The sequence below is a fragment of the Aquarana catesbeiana genome, linkage group LG09 (genome assembly GCF_042186555.1).
Source record: "Aquarana catesbeiana isolate 2022-GZ linkage group LG09, ASM4218655v1, whole genome shotgun sequence".
In the NCBI taxonomy this organism is placed as follows: Eukaryota; Metazoa; Chordata; class Amphibia; order Anura; family Ranidae; genus Aquarana; species Aquarana catesbeiana.
The window spans coordinates 210,558,646-210,575,214 of record NC_133332.1 but is presented as its reverse complement, the minus strand read 5'-3'; positions in this window follow the sequence as shown (position 1 = coordinate 210,575,214).

Sequence of the window (16,569 nt, the reverse complement as noted above, 5' to 3'; positions counted from 1 at the left end):
GGAAACCAATGATGGTTTCCGAATTTAAGACCTTCCTGGGCCTATCCCTCCTCATGGGCATTACTAAAAAGAGTGAGTTGCGGTCATATTGGTCCACTGACCCAATTCACCATATGCCCGTGTTCTCTGCCTCCATGACCAGGACACGATACAAGCAGATCTTGCGGTTCATGCATTTCAACGATAATGAACTCTGTCGTCCTCAGGCAGGCCTTGAATTTGAACGGCTCTACAAAATTTGGCCCCTCGTATACCACTTCAGCCAACGTTTTGCAGCCTTGTTTACTCCTGATCAAGTTGTCTGCGTTGATGAGTCCCTGATTAAGTTTTCTGGCCGCTTGTCATTCAAACAGTATCTTCCCAGCAAGCATGCCAGATACCGGGTCAAGATGTATAAGCTCTGTGACAGGGCCACAGGCTATACATATAGTTTTATGGTTTACAAGGGAAGAGATAGTTACATAGAGCCGGAGAACTGCCCAGACTACATAGGGAGCGCTGGTAAGATTGTGTGGGACTTGGTGTCACCCTTATTCGGAAAGGGGTAGTACTTGTATGTGGACAATTATTACACAAGCGTGCCACTTTTTAGTCACTTGTTTGATCACCAAATTGCCGCATGTGGCACCGTGTGATCTAATCACTGGGGCTTACCCCAGTGGCTTGTAGATTCCCGTCTTAGGCTGGGGGAGAGAGCCTGCTTGAGATGTAATAATTTGCTCGCTGTGAAGTGGAGGGATAATAAGAATGTTTTCGTTCTGTCCTCCCTTTACGCAGACACGACGGTCCAAATTCCTACGGCGACTGGTGTTGTGGAGAAACCCCTCTGTGTCCACGAATATAACCTTAACAAGGGAGGGGTGGACCTTAACAACCAGTTGTTGGCGCTGTACCTAATTGCCCCTAAGGCCAGACACTGGTACAAAAAAAGTGTGTATATTTATTCCAATTGGCTCTGCTGAACGCTTTTGTGCTATACAAAGTTTCAGGACAAACTGGATCCTTCCTCAAATTCCAGGAAGAGATCATCACAGCGCTTCTGTTTCCAGACGGTGCTGTGGCCCAACTTCCCAACGGAAATGCAGTAAGCCAGCTGCATGAAAGGCATTTTCCGCATGTCCTCTCTGGTACCCCTACCCAACAAAAACCCCCAAAGAAGATGTTGTGTCTGTAGAAAGCGCGAATATAGGCGTGACACTCGCTTTTATTGTCCCTCCTGTCCTGACCAACCTGGTCTTTGCATTGGTGACTGTTTTGAACACTACCACACACTAGTTGAGTATTAGCGTAGGGTACAGCATTGCACAGTCCTAGGCACATGTACACAGGGTCTCGAAAGATGTGATGGCCCATCACATTTTGAGAGACCCTAATCTGCAACGTTCAGTTTACAGGTTTTTTTTACAGTTTTTATAAAAGTGAAAAAAGTGAGAAAAAAAACACAAATGCACAACAAAAATATAAAATAAAAAATCCAAAAATAGTTGTGGTTGTATTTTTCTTCTCACTCTCTATTGTTCTCTCTCTTATGTTCGCTCTCTACTGTCTGCTCTACTGTTCGCTCACTATTGTTCTATATCTATCGTTCTCTCTCTGGTTTATTTTTACTACGTTTTATCGTATTTGCTTTGCAGGTATGGTATGTTATACTGTAATGTTTGTTTTATTGTTAACCATCATTTGCTTAGCAGGTACGCCATTCAGCTGCAGCACGGGTTTATTTATCTTGACAGCAACAGCGTTTGCTTCCACGATACGTAAGGCCGTGACTCCAGCGCTGTCTGAGGTGATTTCCCCACCACAGTTTAAAAAAAAATGGTGCATGTATGCCCATCATTAGAAGTGGGTGGATGAGGGGCAGTATTCTAATGGTGGGCATACCCACCGATCAATCTCTTTTTTTCGTTCAGCCCATAGGCTGCATGAAAAAAAGAACATTACAGTGTAAGCCCAACAAGGACCAGCAACGTATTGGTATGTTGCTGGACTTTGAGTGGTTATACCAGAATGATGCCTGCAGGTTTAGGTATCATCTTGGTATCATTCTTTTCAGCCAGCAGTCGGCTTTCATGTAAAAGCAATCCTATCAGCTAATTAGCCTCTAGACTGCTTTTATAAGCAGTGGGAGGGAACGTCCCCCCCACCACCGTCTTCCATGGTTTTCTCAGGCTCCCCTGTCCCAACAGGGAACCCGAGAAGGCAGCCGGTGGTTCCGCCAGCTGACCATAGAGCTGATCAGAGACCAGAATGGCTCCAATCATCTCTATGGCCTAAGAAACCGGAAACTACGAGCATTTTATGACTTTATCAAAACGATCTTGGTGTGGTCAGATGTTTTGAGGGCAGAGGAGAGATCTAGGTTCTAATAGACCCCAATTTTTTTCAAAAACGAGTACCTGTCACTACCTATTGCTATCATAAAAAAAAAAAAAAAAAAAAAAGCACCCCTGTCCCCCCGTGCTCACGCGCAAAGGCTTCTCCTGAGTACGGGGATACCATATGTGTGAGACTTTTTTGGAGCCTAGCCATGTACAGGACCCCGGAAACCAATCACCGCCTTCAGGCTTTCTAAGGGCGTAAATTGGCGATTTCACTTCCTCACTACCTATAACGGTTTTGGAGGCCCTGAAATGTCAAGATAGCACAACCCCCCCCCCCCCCAAATAACCCCATTTTGGAAAGAAGACACGTCAAGCTTTTTGCTGAGAGGCATGTTGTGTCCATGGAATATTTTGCCACAAGTTTCGGGAAAATTAAAATTTTTTTTTTTTTTTTTTTTACACAAAGTCACTAAATTATATATTGTTCAAACGTGGCACGGTTATATGTGGAATTACACCCCAAAATACATTCTGCTGCTTCTCCTGTGTACAGGGATACCATATGTGTGGGACTTTTTGGGAGCCTAGCCGCGTACAGGACCCCAAAATCCAAGTACCGCCTTCAGGCTTTCTAAAGGCGTAAAATTGTGATTTTACTCCTCACTACCTATCATAGTTATTAAGCCCTGAAATGTTCAGATAGCACAAACCCCCCCCCCAAATGACCCCATTTTGGAAAGTAGACACCCCAAGGTATTTGCTAAGAGGCATGGTGAGTATCTTGCAGATCTCATTTATTAAGCCTGAAGGCGGTGATTGGTTTTCAGGGTTCTGTACGCGGTTAGACTGCCAAAAAGTCTCATACATGAGGTATCCCCTTACTCAGGAGAAGCAGCAAAATATATTTTGGGGTGTAATTCCACATATAACCATGCCATGTTTGAACAATATATCATTTAGTGACAATGTTGTAAAAAATAAAAATAAAAAATTTTAATTTTCCCGAAACTTGTGGCAAAATATAAAATATTCCATGGACTCAACATGCCTATCAGCAAATAGCTTGAAATGTCTTCTTTCCAAAATTGGGTCATTTGGGGGGGTTTTGTGCTATCTTGTCATTTCATGGCCTCCGAAACTGTGATAGGTAGTGAGGAAGTGAAATCACCATTTTATGCCCTTAGAAAGCCTCAAGGCGGTGATTGGTTTTCGGGGTCCTGTACACGGCTAGGCTTCCAAAAAGTCTCACACATGTGGTACTCAGGAGAGGCAGCAGAATGTATTTTAGGGTGTCATTCCACATATGCCCATGGCATGGTTGAGCAATATATCATTTAGTGACAACTTTGTGCAAAAAAAAAAATTAATTTTCCCGCAACTTGTGGCTAAATATAAAATATTGCATGGACTCAACATGCCTATCAGCAAATAGCTTGGCGTGTCTACTTTCCAAAATGGGGTCATTTGGGAGGGGGGGTTGTGCTATCTTGGCATTTTATAGCCTTCAAAACTGTCATAGGTAGTGAAATCACAAATTTACACCCTTAGAAATTCTGAAGGCGGTGATTGGTTTTCGGGGTCCTGTACACCAGTGGTCATCAACCCTGTCCTCAGGGCCCACTAACAGGCTATGTTTGCAAGATAACTGAAATACATCACAGGTCATATTTGCTGCTCAGTGATTGCAGTATTCTCGTCTGCATCTTCAAGGTAATACATAAAACCTGGCCTGTTAGTGGGCCTTTTTTTTACCAAAGACATGTGGCTGAATACATTTTGGCCTAAATGTATGACTAAAATTGAGTTTATTAAAAAATTTTTATAACAAAAAGTAGAAAATATATTTTTTTTTTCAAAATTTTCAGTCTTTTTCTGTTTATATCGCAAAAAATAAAAATCACAGAGGCAATCAAATACCATCAAAAGAAAGCTCTATTTGTGGGAAAATAAGGACGCACATTTCGTTTGGGTACAGCATTGCATGACCGCGCAATTACCAGTTAAAGCAGAGCAGTGCCAAATTGTAAAAAGTGCTCTGGTCGTTAAGCAGCCAAATCTTCCGGGGCTGAAGTGGTTAAACAACAATCAGGATCACCATTTTTTGTGGGGCCAATTCCTGATGGATGCTTACCCACTGTTTAATCACAAAAATCAAATTATTTATTTATGTTGCAGCCTTTGCTATATCAGGGTCTTTGCAGCCATCTCAAATGCCAAAACAAGGACTACAGACAATCTAACCAAAAAACAACAGACCGAGGAAGTGCATGTCCTTGTAGTGCAATAAACTTCTTTATTAAAGTTACAGATAAAGATAGCTAATGGGGTAATGACGCTCCCTATAGTTAGTTATATTGGGCATGAGCAGATGTAATTAGGGGGAAGGATGGAGAGGATGGGGAGCTGACGTGCTGACCCAACAGTGGGGATACCCCACCTTGATACCGATTGTATGTGTGATTATATACTAATATATATATATATAATCCCCCTCCAATAAACATTGCCAATAATACAGGTACCTGTGTATAAAAAACTAGAGAATGTGTAGTGTATATAGTAGGATCCCAACTTAATTAAACTCTGTATGCATTGGAGTGTGCCATAAATAATATGCACATAAAATGTGCCATAAAGTGTCTCTCAGAAGTGTTAGATAACCAGTGTGAATAAATGCAGTAACCAAAATATCCAGTGATTAGCTAGTGGTATACCTTCATAAACTAGAGATAAACCAAAAGCTACAATCAACATTAGAAATAATGCCCATAGGTGTACATAGATCAACATATGCAACTAACTTAAGTAAGCCGTTTGATAGACCATACTGTGCGGCCAACTCAGAAGTCCATAGGCATTATAGGCAAACAAAAATCAAATAGTGTTCATATAGCAGTCCATAAATTGTGCATAAACTTTCTTCAAAAATTATAAAAAAGAATTTTTCAAAGAAGTGACTTGAGTGCTCTCAGTATCCTTGGTGACTTTGTGCTCCCCCTCAAGGGTCCCCACTCACCAGATCCAGTCACCCCAAAGGGGCAATACGCATGTAGTTATAGCCTCTGCGATCTCCTCCCCAACATAATCGATAGAGCTCCAGGGGTGGTCCTCAGCTTTCATGAAAGAAGTATTAGCCTGATCATGGTAAGTCCCTCATATAGGAAAAAAGGAATGGTAGGCTCCCATGGTGTAGTATGTTAAATTTATTAAAAATTAAAAAACGTAAAAACTTTCAAATAAAACCAAAATCAACAAGTCCAGCAGCAAGAGAACTAGTGTGTGTACTCAGATCCTGAGTGTAGCTAGATGGAATGAGCTACACCCAGAGATCGGGCATATAGGACAGTAGGCAAACTAAGACGCTAGATGAAGACAGTAAGAGTGTCTGTGCTCCACCTGCGTTCCACCGGCCCGTGATGCGGAAGTTACGTACGCGTTTCGTCATAGACGTCCTCAGCGACGGTGCCCGCACGCCACGCACCACGTTACTTTGTAGGGAAGCAGCCATGTCTGCCCCGCCCCTCAAAGGAGAGCGAACCTATCATAATTGGGTAAAGGTGGGGCACCATCTCCTGCCCCTCCCGCAGTGTCCGCAATGGTTAGGCTTAGATAACATCCTAGAATGGAATGACATAGTAATTGTAGTGTCGTGTTAGACGTCATGGCTGATTTCCTATTACAATACAGGAATATACATGTGCATATACTAAAGTGGTGGTAACATATAGATATTCCTGAATAGTTATTAATTCATCTGTGCATGACATATAAAAATTCCCCCTCTAGGCAACTTAATTAGTACTAATAAGTCTATGCAACTCATATATAAATTCCCTCTCTAATCAGCTCCTATTCTTCACAGCATAATGTACCAAACCCTCATCACATAAGAATTGGGGGCACATACACTTGTGTGCACAATATGGGCCCATTATAATTCAGAGAATGGTACGTAGTAGGAAAATATATCTACGATTATAGAATATAAAATATATCCATACAACTGTTACTACAAATCCTAATTCTATTAGTATATAGACCATGATATATTATTGCATGGATAGAGAGGAAACGATATATACACACGATTATAGAATATAAAATATATACAATACAACTGTTAATAGAAATCCAAATTCTATTAGTACATAGACCATGATACATTATTGCATGGATGGAGAGGAGAGTAATTATCCATAATCCCACCGTGGTGGGCATGTGTATACTACATGAATGAGCCCCCAATATGAGCACCAGAGCGCCCCATACTGGTGAGGGCTTATTGCCCGGTTTGTACAAAGATGTAGACAGCAAAAAGAAAAAGTGTATGTGTGTATATATATATATATATATATATATATATATATATATATATATATATATATACACACACACAAGACCACAATACAACCTTAAACCAGGTAGCGGTAGTGGAAGGGATGCATGCATACCTCATACATCCATATATGCATACGCCTACATATATATATATATACATATATGTGTATATCCATACACACATACCCATATTCACAGGCCCTAATTCCCTAATTTGGAGTAGATGATGTAGGTCCAATGGGGCCTGAAGACCCCCCTAAAACATCTCACATACACATGAGGTAAGTCCGGCCAATCCCTTTTATCTGAACAGTTCTACAGGTCACCACTCAAGGGTTAGCTATCAAGCAATTTAAATCGATATCTAAGTTGAGGCCCCTTGGGGCAAGGGACCCCAACCGATATATCCAGGCGGTTTCATTTTGTGAGACAAGTGTCGTTTTATTACCACCTCGCCAGTGGTCCCTGATGCAGTCAATCCCATAAAAAATCAACCCCGTGGGATCACGATTATGTACTGCATCAAAGTGGCGGGAGAGATGGTGTTTTGGGAACCCCTTTCTTATGTTTTTGATATGTTCACATATTCGCACATATAAGGGTCGAGTGGTTCTTCCCACGTATTGCAGTTGACATGGGCACTCAATGACATAGGTCACATGGGTGCTCTGGCAGGTTATGAGTTTCCTGATACGGTATTCTTTGTAATCTGTTCTTGACTTAAAAGTTTCCCTTTTACGGGGTTGTTTTTTACTGATCCTGCATGGTAGGCATCTTTGGCATTTGTGGAAGCCCTTCATATCTGGAAAGATTTTGGTCGTCTTGGGAGGGTTGATTACATTATGCACTAGGTAATCTCTTAGAGAAGGCGCTTTTCTATACACAACCCTAGGTTTATTAGGTAGTATGTTTGCTAGGACTCTGTCTTCTTTTAAGATGGGCCAATATTTGGTTAGGATATGTTCAAATTCTTTGTATTGGGTGTTAAACCCTGTAACAAACACCAAATCTGTGTTCTTTTTCCCTCTTTTGGATTTTGTGAACAGACTATTCCGGTCCATATTTGCTATGTCATATCTATGTATATCTGTCTATATCTAACTTCTTTATTAAAGTGATACTACAGACTAGTTTTTTTCTCCTTTAAAAATAACAAACATGTTCTAATTACCTGCTCTGTGTAGTGGTTTTGCACATAGCAGCCCAGATCCTCCTTTTCTCGGGTCCATCTTTAGTGCTCCTGGCTCCTCCCTCCTGTTAAATGCCCCCACAGCAAGCAGCTTGCTATGGGGGCACTGGAGCCGAGCCGCAGCTCCCTGTGTCCATTCAGACACAGAGTCACAGCCGGCCCTGTCCCCTTTCTCTCCTCATTGGCTCACTGACTTTGATTGACAGCAGAGGGAGCAAATGGCACTGTGCTGCTGTCTCAGCCAATGAGAAGGGGAGTCTAAGACAGCTGAGTCTCTTGTGCAACATTACTAGATCTAGATGGACCTCAGGTAAGTATGAGGGGGGCTGCTGCAAACAGAAGGTTTTTTATCTGAATGCATAGAGTACATTCAGATAAAAAAAAAAACCTTCTGCCTTTACAATCACTTTAAGCAAAGATAAAATTACACATATGGGTCCTTTTACAAGGGGCAGACTCTGTCTGCTATCCCCCTGCTCAGCAGGGGATCTGTCCGCTGATCCCTGTTGAGCAGGCTGATGACAGGTCCATATGTGATCTGCTTATGCAGTGTGGATGCAGCCCACTTTCCTCTATGGGTAGTCAGATGTAAATGGACCGCCTGTCTGTTTACACCTGACTGCCATCCAATCCTCTAGACGGAAGGGGAATGGGTCCCCATCCATCTGTTTTTAGTGGATCAGATTGGATGTAGGTTGGTGTAAATGGAAACGTTTGTTTACACCCGCCACTTCATAGAGGAGAATGGAGGCTCCGATCAGGTCTGCCTAAAAAGGAACAGGCGGACCCAATCAGAACATTTGTATGAAAGGGGCCTTATGCACTCACATGCTCCTGGAATGACATGAAGCTCATCAGACACCTGTGAGAATCCACCTTCAAAACCCCTGTAGGGAAGCCACTATATGTAATCCACTCGGCTGAAGGCTCCTCTCCGTGTCTGTGTTAGAAAAGAAAGAGAAGAGCGGGGAGCCGACCGCAATAGCGGCTTGTGTATGACACCCGCCAGGTTTCATTCAGTAGAGCAGTATGCACCGAAAGTAGGCTGTGCAAGTTGCCATAGGTTTAAGGTTGAGGGCCACATCAGATGGCCCTGCAGGCCATGGGTTGAGCATGCCTGCTATAAATCATGCACGGTAAAACAACAGGTTAACTTTAATCCATCCCCTCCCCCGGCAACACATATTCACCTTCCATTTCCTCCTCAGCCATTCCATTTCCCTGCCATGAAATACCCCATACTGCTGAGGATAGGGAAACATGAAGAATCTCATTCCATTTCTTCCCATGTGACAGTGCTAGTGCTTGACCCAGCGGTGTACTATGGGGGTAGGGAGACGTTCCAAATTGCAACAACCCAGGTGCTGAATGGAGCTACAGGGGAGCAAAAACAAGGTGAGTACGTGCTTCTGGAGAGCGGAGAAGCTAAGTGTGGCCAAGGCAAAGGTTCACTTTAATGGCCTATTTACACCAGGATGGCACCCCACACACTTTCTAGCACACTTGCGCTGCCAAAAATGCTGCATGCCAGGTTCAGGGTCGAGACAATCAGTGGGCAGAAGGGGCGGCTGCCCTGGGAACAGCATGTATTGTAGGAATGGGGCGCCGCAAGTTCCTTCTACTAGAAGGCTGACAGGAGAAATGACAGCAGCATCACTACTTCACTAGCACTGGAAGCTGCAAGGAGAGGAGAAGAGAGACAGGAGGAGGTGTGGGCTGTGCTCCCCCCCCCTTGTAAGCTCACACATAATGAAGGGGGTGGGGGGGGGGGCACAATTTGGCACCTTTGCCCTGGGCACTGGATGATCTTATCCCGGCACTGGTTGTGGTGTATTAATGCAATGCATGTTAACACAGTGCTTGTGCATTAGACGCCCTGCGTGCTGGGCTGGTGTGAATGGACCCCAAATTATACAATACATTAATGGGCCCAACCAAAAATACTGCCAGAGTGCAGTTATATTTGATAATCCTCCGACAGTTTTCTGTGCACTCAGGAAGCTCCTAAATCCTGAGCATGTGGTTTACAGACAGCCTTGACTTCACAGCCTAACTTGCATGTTTTTATGTTTCTCACTTTTTTACTAAATATGAAAACTTGCTTTAAAATTTGGAACATTTTTAGGGTTTAAAAATTGCAATGACAAAAAGGCAAAACCTGGGGATATTTAACAGCTGCGCAGACTTTTTTTCTGTAATAGACCGATATATACCTCATTCCTCTGTTAGTTCTGCCCGACAGCTTTCTTCAAACACTGCAGTGTCTGGAGTGAATTAATAATTCAGTTCAGATACAGTGTGACATGGCATATTAATGACTTTTAGATTAATGGAGCCCTTACAGATGTAAAAATTCCATTTAACTCTATCGCAGTATGGATGAACTCTAAGCAAAACAAAGACATTCACCTAGCAGAGGATTCTCAGGTGGTCTCTACTAATAACATAACCCCTATGGTCTATAGCAAGGATATGCAATTAGAGGACCTCCAGCTGTTGCAGAACTACAAGTCCCATGAGGCATAGCGAGACTCTGACAGCCACAAGCATGACACCCAGAGGCAGAGGCATGATGGGACTTGTAGTTTTGCAACAGCTGGAGGTCCGCTAATTGCAAATCCCTGGTCTATAGTCTTTTAAAACACACACACATAATCCAGTGGTTGCCACTGCACACACATCAGAGAGAAAACGGTCCCAGGTGCGCAGCAAATGCCTGAAGTACATATAGTCCAAAAGAGAGAGCGGCACTCATGCGTATATTACAGTAAAGTCGCTGGTGTACAGTATACAGCACTATATGTGGCCAGAGGTTCGGGGGCGATGGTGGCTCCCAGCGCTTTCTGGAGAACTCGGAGACACTCGAGAACTGTTGACATCACTTCCAGGTGCTCCGAACCCAGCTGGGAGTGTATCAGGGTGTCTCCGACAGCTTTACTGTACATGTACCCAGCGGCTTTACATGGATGAACACCAGACTCCTTAACATTGTGAGTGTAATTCTTTTGTTTTTACAGTAAAACTACTGCTCATATATCAAGACAACATTAAAAAAAAATGTTGCTCATCTTTCAAAACGCTTGTATAATGCGTTACTCGTAAACCAAGGTATTACTGTATATACCCATCATTACCATCCACATGTGTTGACATTAACAAGTGGAAATGTCAAAGTTCCAGATAAAAACAATAATGAGCAAAAGCATAAATTTGGGGTGAACAGAAAAACAACAAAAGTACATACAAAGTAGAGGAAAAAAACAAATCCAGGTAATAAAGACAGATGTCAGAAACAAGAAAACTGCATGACAGTGTATCATCCTGCGAAGGCAAGATGGCCGCCCAAGCTGAGTCAGGGCTGGAATAGGAGACCATGGTGAACATGTTGTGTTTACTGTAAAAACAGTAAAGAGTTTGATCTCTCCCTGTTCTGAGCTCAAACTCTTTACTGTTTTTAATGGATCGCTTTTCTGTTTATTTTTACCTTTAACACCTTTATTTGGTGACTACACTAGGTTCATGTCTGTTTTAGGATTCTGCATTCCTGGTGCTGTAGCCCCCTGTACTTTTTTCTACACACACATTTTCATCATGGTCTCCTATTCCAGCCCTGCCTCAGCTTTGGTGGCCATTTTGCCTTGGCAGCATGCTACAGTGTCCTGCAGTTTTTTTTTTAATCTTGGTCACCTGTCTTTATTACCTGGAATTGTTTTTTTTCCTCTACTTTGTATGCATATTTGTTGTTTTTTTGTTCTCCCAAATATGGACATTTACCCATTATTGTTTTTAGCTGGAGCTTTGACATTTGCAGTTGTTGATGTCATCACATGTGGATTGTAAAGTTAGGAGGGGTTTTAGGGTATATACAGTTAGGTCCATATATATTTGAACACCAGCGCAATTTTCATACTTTTGGCTCTGTATGCCACCATAATAAAATTAAAACGAAACAATCCAAATTAATCTGAAGTGCAGACTTTCAGCTTTAATTCAAGGGGTTGGACATAAATATCAAGTACAAATTTCTAGGAACTGCAACCATTTTTATACACAGTCCCCCCATTTTCAGGGGATCAAATGTAATTGGACAAATTAATATAATCATAACTAAAATGTTCATTTTTAATATTTTGTTGAAAATCCTTTACTGGCAATGACTGCCTGAAGTCTGGAACCCATGGAGATTACTAAAGACTGGGTTTCCTCCTTTCTGATGCTTTGCCAGGCTGTAACTGCAGCTGTCTTTAGTTGTTCTTTGTTTGTGGGTCTTTCTGCATTTCGTTTAGCCTTCAGCAACTGAAATGCATGCTCAATTGGGTTGAGATCAGGTGGTTGACTCGGCCATTGCAGAATATTCCACTTCTTTTTCCTTCAAAAGCTCCTGGGTTTTGCAGTGTGTTTTGGATCACTGTACATGTGTACTGTGAAGTGCCGTCCAATAAACTTTGCTGCATTTGGCTGAATCTGGGTTGACAGTATATCTCTAAACACTGCAGAATTCATCCGGCTGCTTCTGACACATCATCAATAAACACCAATGGCCCAGTTCCACTGCAAGCCATGCATGCCCATACCATCGCACTGCCTCCACAATGTTTTAAAGATGATGTTGTGTGCTTTGGATCATGAGCTGTTCCAAGCCTACGCCACACTTTTTTCTCCCCGTCATTCTGGTACAGATTAATCTTAGTTTTATCCGTCCAAATAATGCTTTTCCAAAACTGTCCTGGCTTTTTTTAGATGTTTTAGATGTTTAGATGCGGCTCGCTGAGAGGCTGACGGGTATCATTCCAGTGATGTCAGCAGAGAGCGTACTTCAGACCGCTCTCTGCTGAAAACGGGTCACAGGAGTGCAAAATGAATTGCACTCCTTTGACCCATAGAAGAAGCCCAGCCAAACGAGCTCAGGCTGGACTTCTCCTTTAAAGATTTAGAGAAGATCTGTAATGAAGAGTGGCCCAAAATCCCTCCTAATATGTGAGCAAACCTGGTCACCAACTACAAGAAACGTCTTACCTCTGTGCTTGCCAAGGGTTTCTCCACTGAGTACTAAGTCATGTTTTGCTTGGGGATCAAATACTTATTTTACTCACTGAACTGCAATCTAATTTATGGCATTTGTTTTTTTCTTGATTTTTGGTTTATATTCTGTCTCTATCATTTAAAATACACCTATGATAAAAATTATAGACCCTTTATTTCTTTGTAAGTGGGCAAACTAACAAAATATGCAGGGGATCAAACAATTATTTCCCCACTGTATAGGTAGTCAGTATACATCCCTGCCCTCTCTCACACACATATAGTGGTCCCTATACATCCCTGCCCTCTCTCACACACATATAGTAGTCCCTATACATCCCTGCCCTCTCTCACACACATATAGCTGTCCCTATACATCCCTGCCCTCTCTCAGACACATATAGGGATCCCTATACATCCCTGCCCCTCTCACACACATATAGGGGTCCCTATACATCCCTGCCCCTCTCACACACATATAGGGATCCCTATACATCCCTGCCCCCTCTCACACACATATAGGGGTCCTTATACATCCTTGCCCCCTCTCATACATATAGGAGACCTTATAGAGCCCTGCCCCCTCTCACACAGATATAGGGATCCCTATACATTCCTGCCCCCTCTCACACACATATAGGTATTCCTATCCCTGTCCCGTCACACACACATATATAGGGATCCTTATACATCCCTGCCCCCTCTAACACACATATATGGGTCCTTAGAGAACCCTGCCCCCTCTCACACACATATAGGGGTCCTTATAGGACCCTGCCCCCTCTCATACATATGAGGCTTCCTACACATCCCTGCCCCCTCTCACACATATAGGGCTCCCTATACATCAGATTGAGGGGACTGTCCCCGGTTTTGTCCCCGGATTGCAGGGCCAATCCTGGGTGGGTGCACTGTGAGCTGGTGCAGGGGGGGGGGGCCCAGGATCGGCCCTACCATGGGTCCTGCTGGGCATTAGTATTCCCCCATGGAGCGGGCTGGCAGCTCCGCTCCATCTCTCATGGCCGTGCGATGTGTAGGGAGGGAGGCAGACAAAAGCAGAGAACCGGGAGAGGACTCGAGCCTTCTATACAGTGGTGTGGAAGCAGCTCTGTGGTGCCCGGCATCTTCTTTACACCTCCGGCCAGCAGTGTACACTTTACAGTGGGGGGGAGGGGCATCTGACCCGGACAGGCACTGGCTTGTATACAGTGAGTTGCTCGGTCGTTGTATAGCAGGCAACACAGAGCTGCCAATCGGTAGTGCAGCAATGCAAGTGTGTGTGTGTGTGTTTGCAGAGATGTGCAGTGGAGTATATGTGCTGAGGGTATGGAGACTTACAGAAGGATACAGAGGATTCTGGGGTGCAGAGGTGTACAAGGGGATACAGATGCAGGCTGGGGGTGAAGAGGCCTCCTTGGGGTAACAAAGCCATGCCGGAGAGTACAAAGGCATCTGGGGGTGCAGAGGTGTGCTGGGGTACACGGAGGTGTATTTGGGGATGCATGAGGGGCAGAGGATTGTGGGGGGTGTGGAAGTGTGCTGGGGGCTGTGAAGATGTGCAAGGTGGTGCAAATTTGTGTGTGGGCGGTGCATAGATAATCAAGGTGTACAGAGGTGTCCTGCAGGCGTACAAGGATAAAATGTGGATATGGAGATGTGCTGGGGGCACAGAGGCATGCTAAGGGATTCAGAGGCATTCTGGAGGTGCAGAGAGGTCCAAAAGCATGCTGGGGGTACGGAGATGTGTTGGGGAGTACAATGGTGTTCTGGGGATACAAAGATGTGCTGAGGGGTTCTGGAGGTGTTCTGGGGGGTATAGGGTATTTTGGAGGTGCAGAATTGTGCTGGGGGATACAGAAGTGTGCTGGTGAGTATTGAGGCATACTTTAATATTTGTGGCAGAGCATACTGTAATATTTGTGGCAGAGCATACTGTAATATAAATATACTGTAATATTTGTGGAGCAACTGTAATGCAAATTGCACTTTCACCTGTGTAGAGAAAAATCCTTGCACCAGCCCTGTAGCCCACTTTTAAGTTAGGCCAAGTTCATATTTTTTGCAACGACACTGTGAGAGACGGGGGGGGGGGGTAGACTGCAAGGGGCACTGTGAAATTTGTGCAATAAATATTCTTAAAAACATTACAAATTTTTTGTGGGTGATTTTACATTTTAAAGTAGGGGGGCAGGGTGCCAGATATAGGATCTGCCCCAGGTGCCAAATGCTCTAGGTACGCCCCTGTCGCTTACCCGGCTGTCAGACGAAGTCCTGCCTCCTGGGCCGGCTTCTATGATAGGCAGCACACTGGTGATGTCTATCATAAGCGGCGGGACTTTTTCTAAGGACAGCGGCCACGTGAGGTAATCATGAGATCCCCACTCTGTATAATCTGTCTCCTCTCCTTGCTCGGTATACACTGATCACAGGTAAGGCTGAGCTGCTGGGCACTGAACAGGCTGAGCTGCTGGGTGGTAAGCGCAGTGTCAGGCAGCCCACAACACTCTCACGGTAGGGCCGGCCCTAGACTCAGTGCTATGGGCCCCAGATTGGGGGCTCTAGCCTCAATATCCACCCACTAGTGATGCCACTGCTTATAAAATAGTCTACTATTTTCCAATAAAAACATACACATATAGGGGTCCCTATACATCCTTGCCCCCTCTCACACACATATAGGGGTCCCTATACATCCCTTCCCCCTCTTACACATATAGGGGGCCCTATACATCCTTGCCCTCCTCTCACACATATAGGGGCCCCTATACATCGCTGCCCCATCTCACACACATATAGGGATCCCTATACATCCCTGCCCCCTCTCACACACATATAGTGGTCCCTATATACCTTGCCCCCTCTCACACACATAGAGGGGTCCCTATACATCCTGCCCCCTCTCACACACATATAGGGTTCTCTATAAATCCCTGCCCCCTCTCACACACATATAGTGGTCCCTATACACCTCCCCCTCACATATAGGAATCCCTATACATCCTGCCCCACACACATATAGGGATCTCTATACATCCCTGCCCCCTCTCACACACATATAGGGGTCCCTATACATCCCTGTCCCCTCTCATACATATAGGGATCTCTATACATCCTGCCCCCTCTTACACACATATAGAGATCCCTATACATCCTGCCCCCTCTCACACACATATAGGGATCTCTATACATCCTGCCCCCTCTTACACACATATAGGGATCCTTATACATCCCTGCCCCCCCTCTCACACACATATAGGGATCTCTATACATCCTGCCCTCTCTCACACACATATAGGGATTTTTATACATCCTGCCCCCTCTCACACACCTATAGGGATCTCTATACATCCCTGCCCCCTCTCACATACATATAGGGATCTCTATACACCTTGCCCCCTCTCACACACATATAGGGGTCCCTATACATCCTGCCCCCTCTCACACACATATAGGGGTCCCTATACATCCCTGCCCCATCTCACACACATATAGGGGTCCCTATACATCCCTGCCCCCTCTTACAAATATAGGGGTCCCTATACATCCTTGCCCCCCTCTCACCCACATCTAGGGATCTCTATACATCCCTTCCCCCTCTCACACACATATGTCCCCGGATTTCATTTTAAAAATCTGGTCACCTTAACATATAGGGGTCCCTGTACGTCCTTGCCCCCTCTCACACACATATAGGGGTCC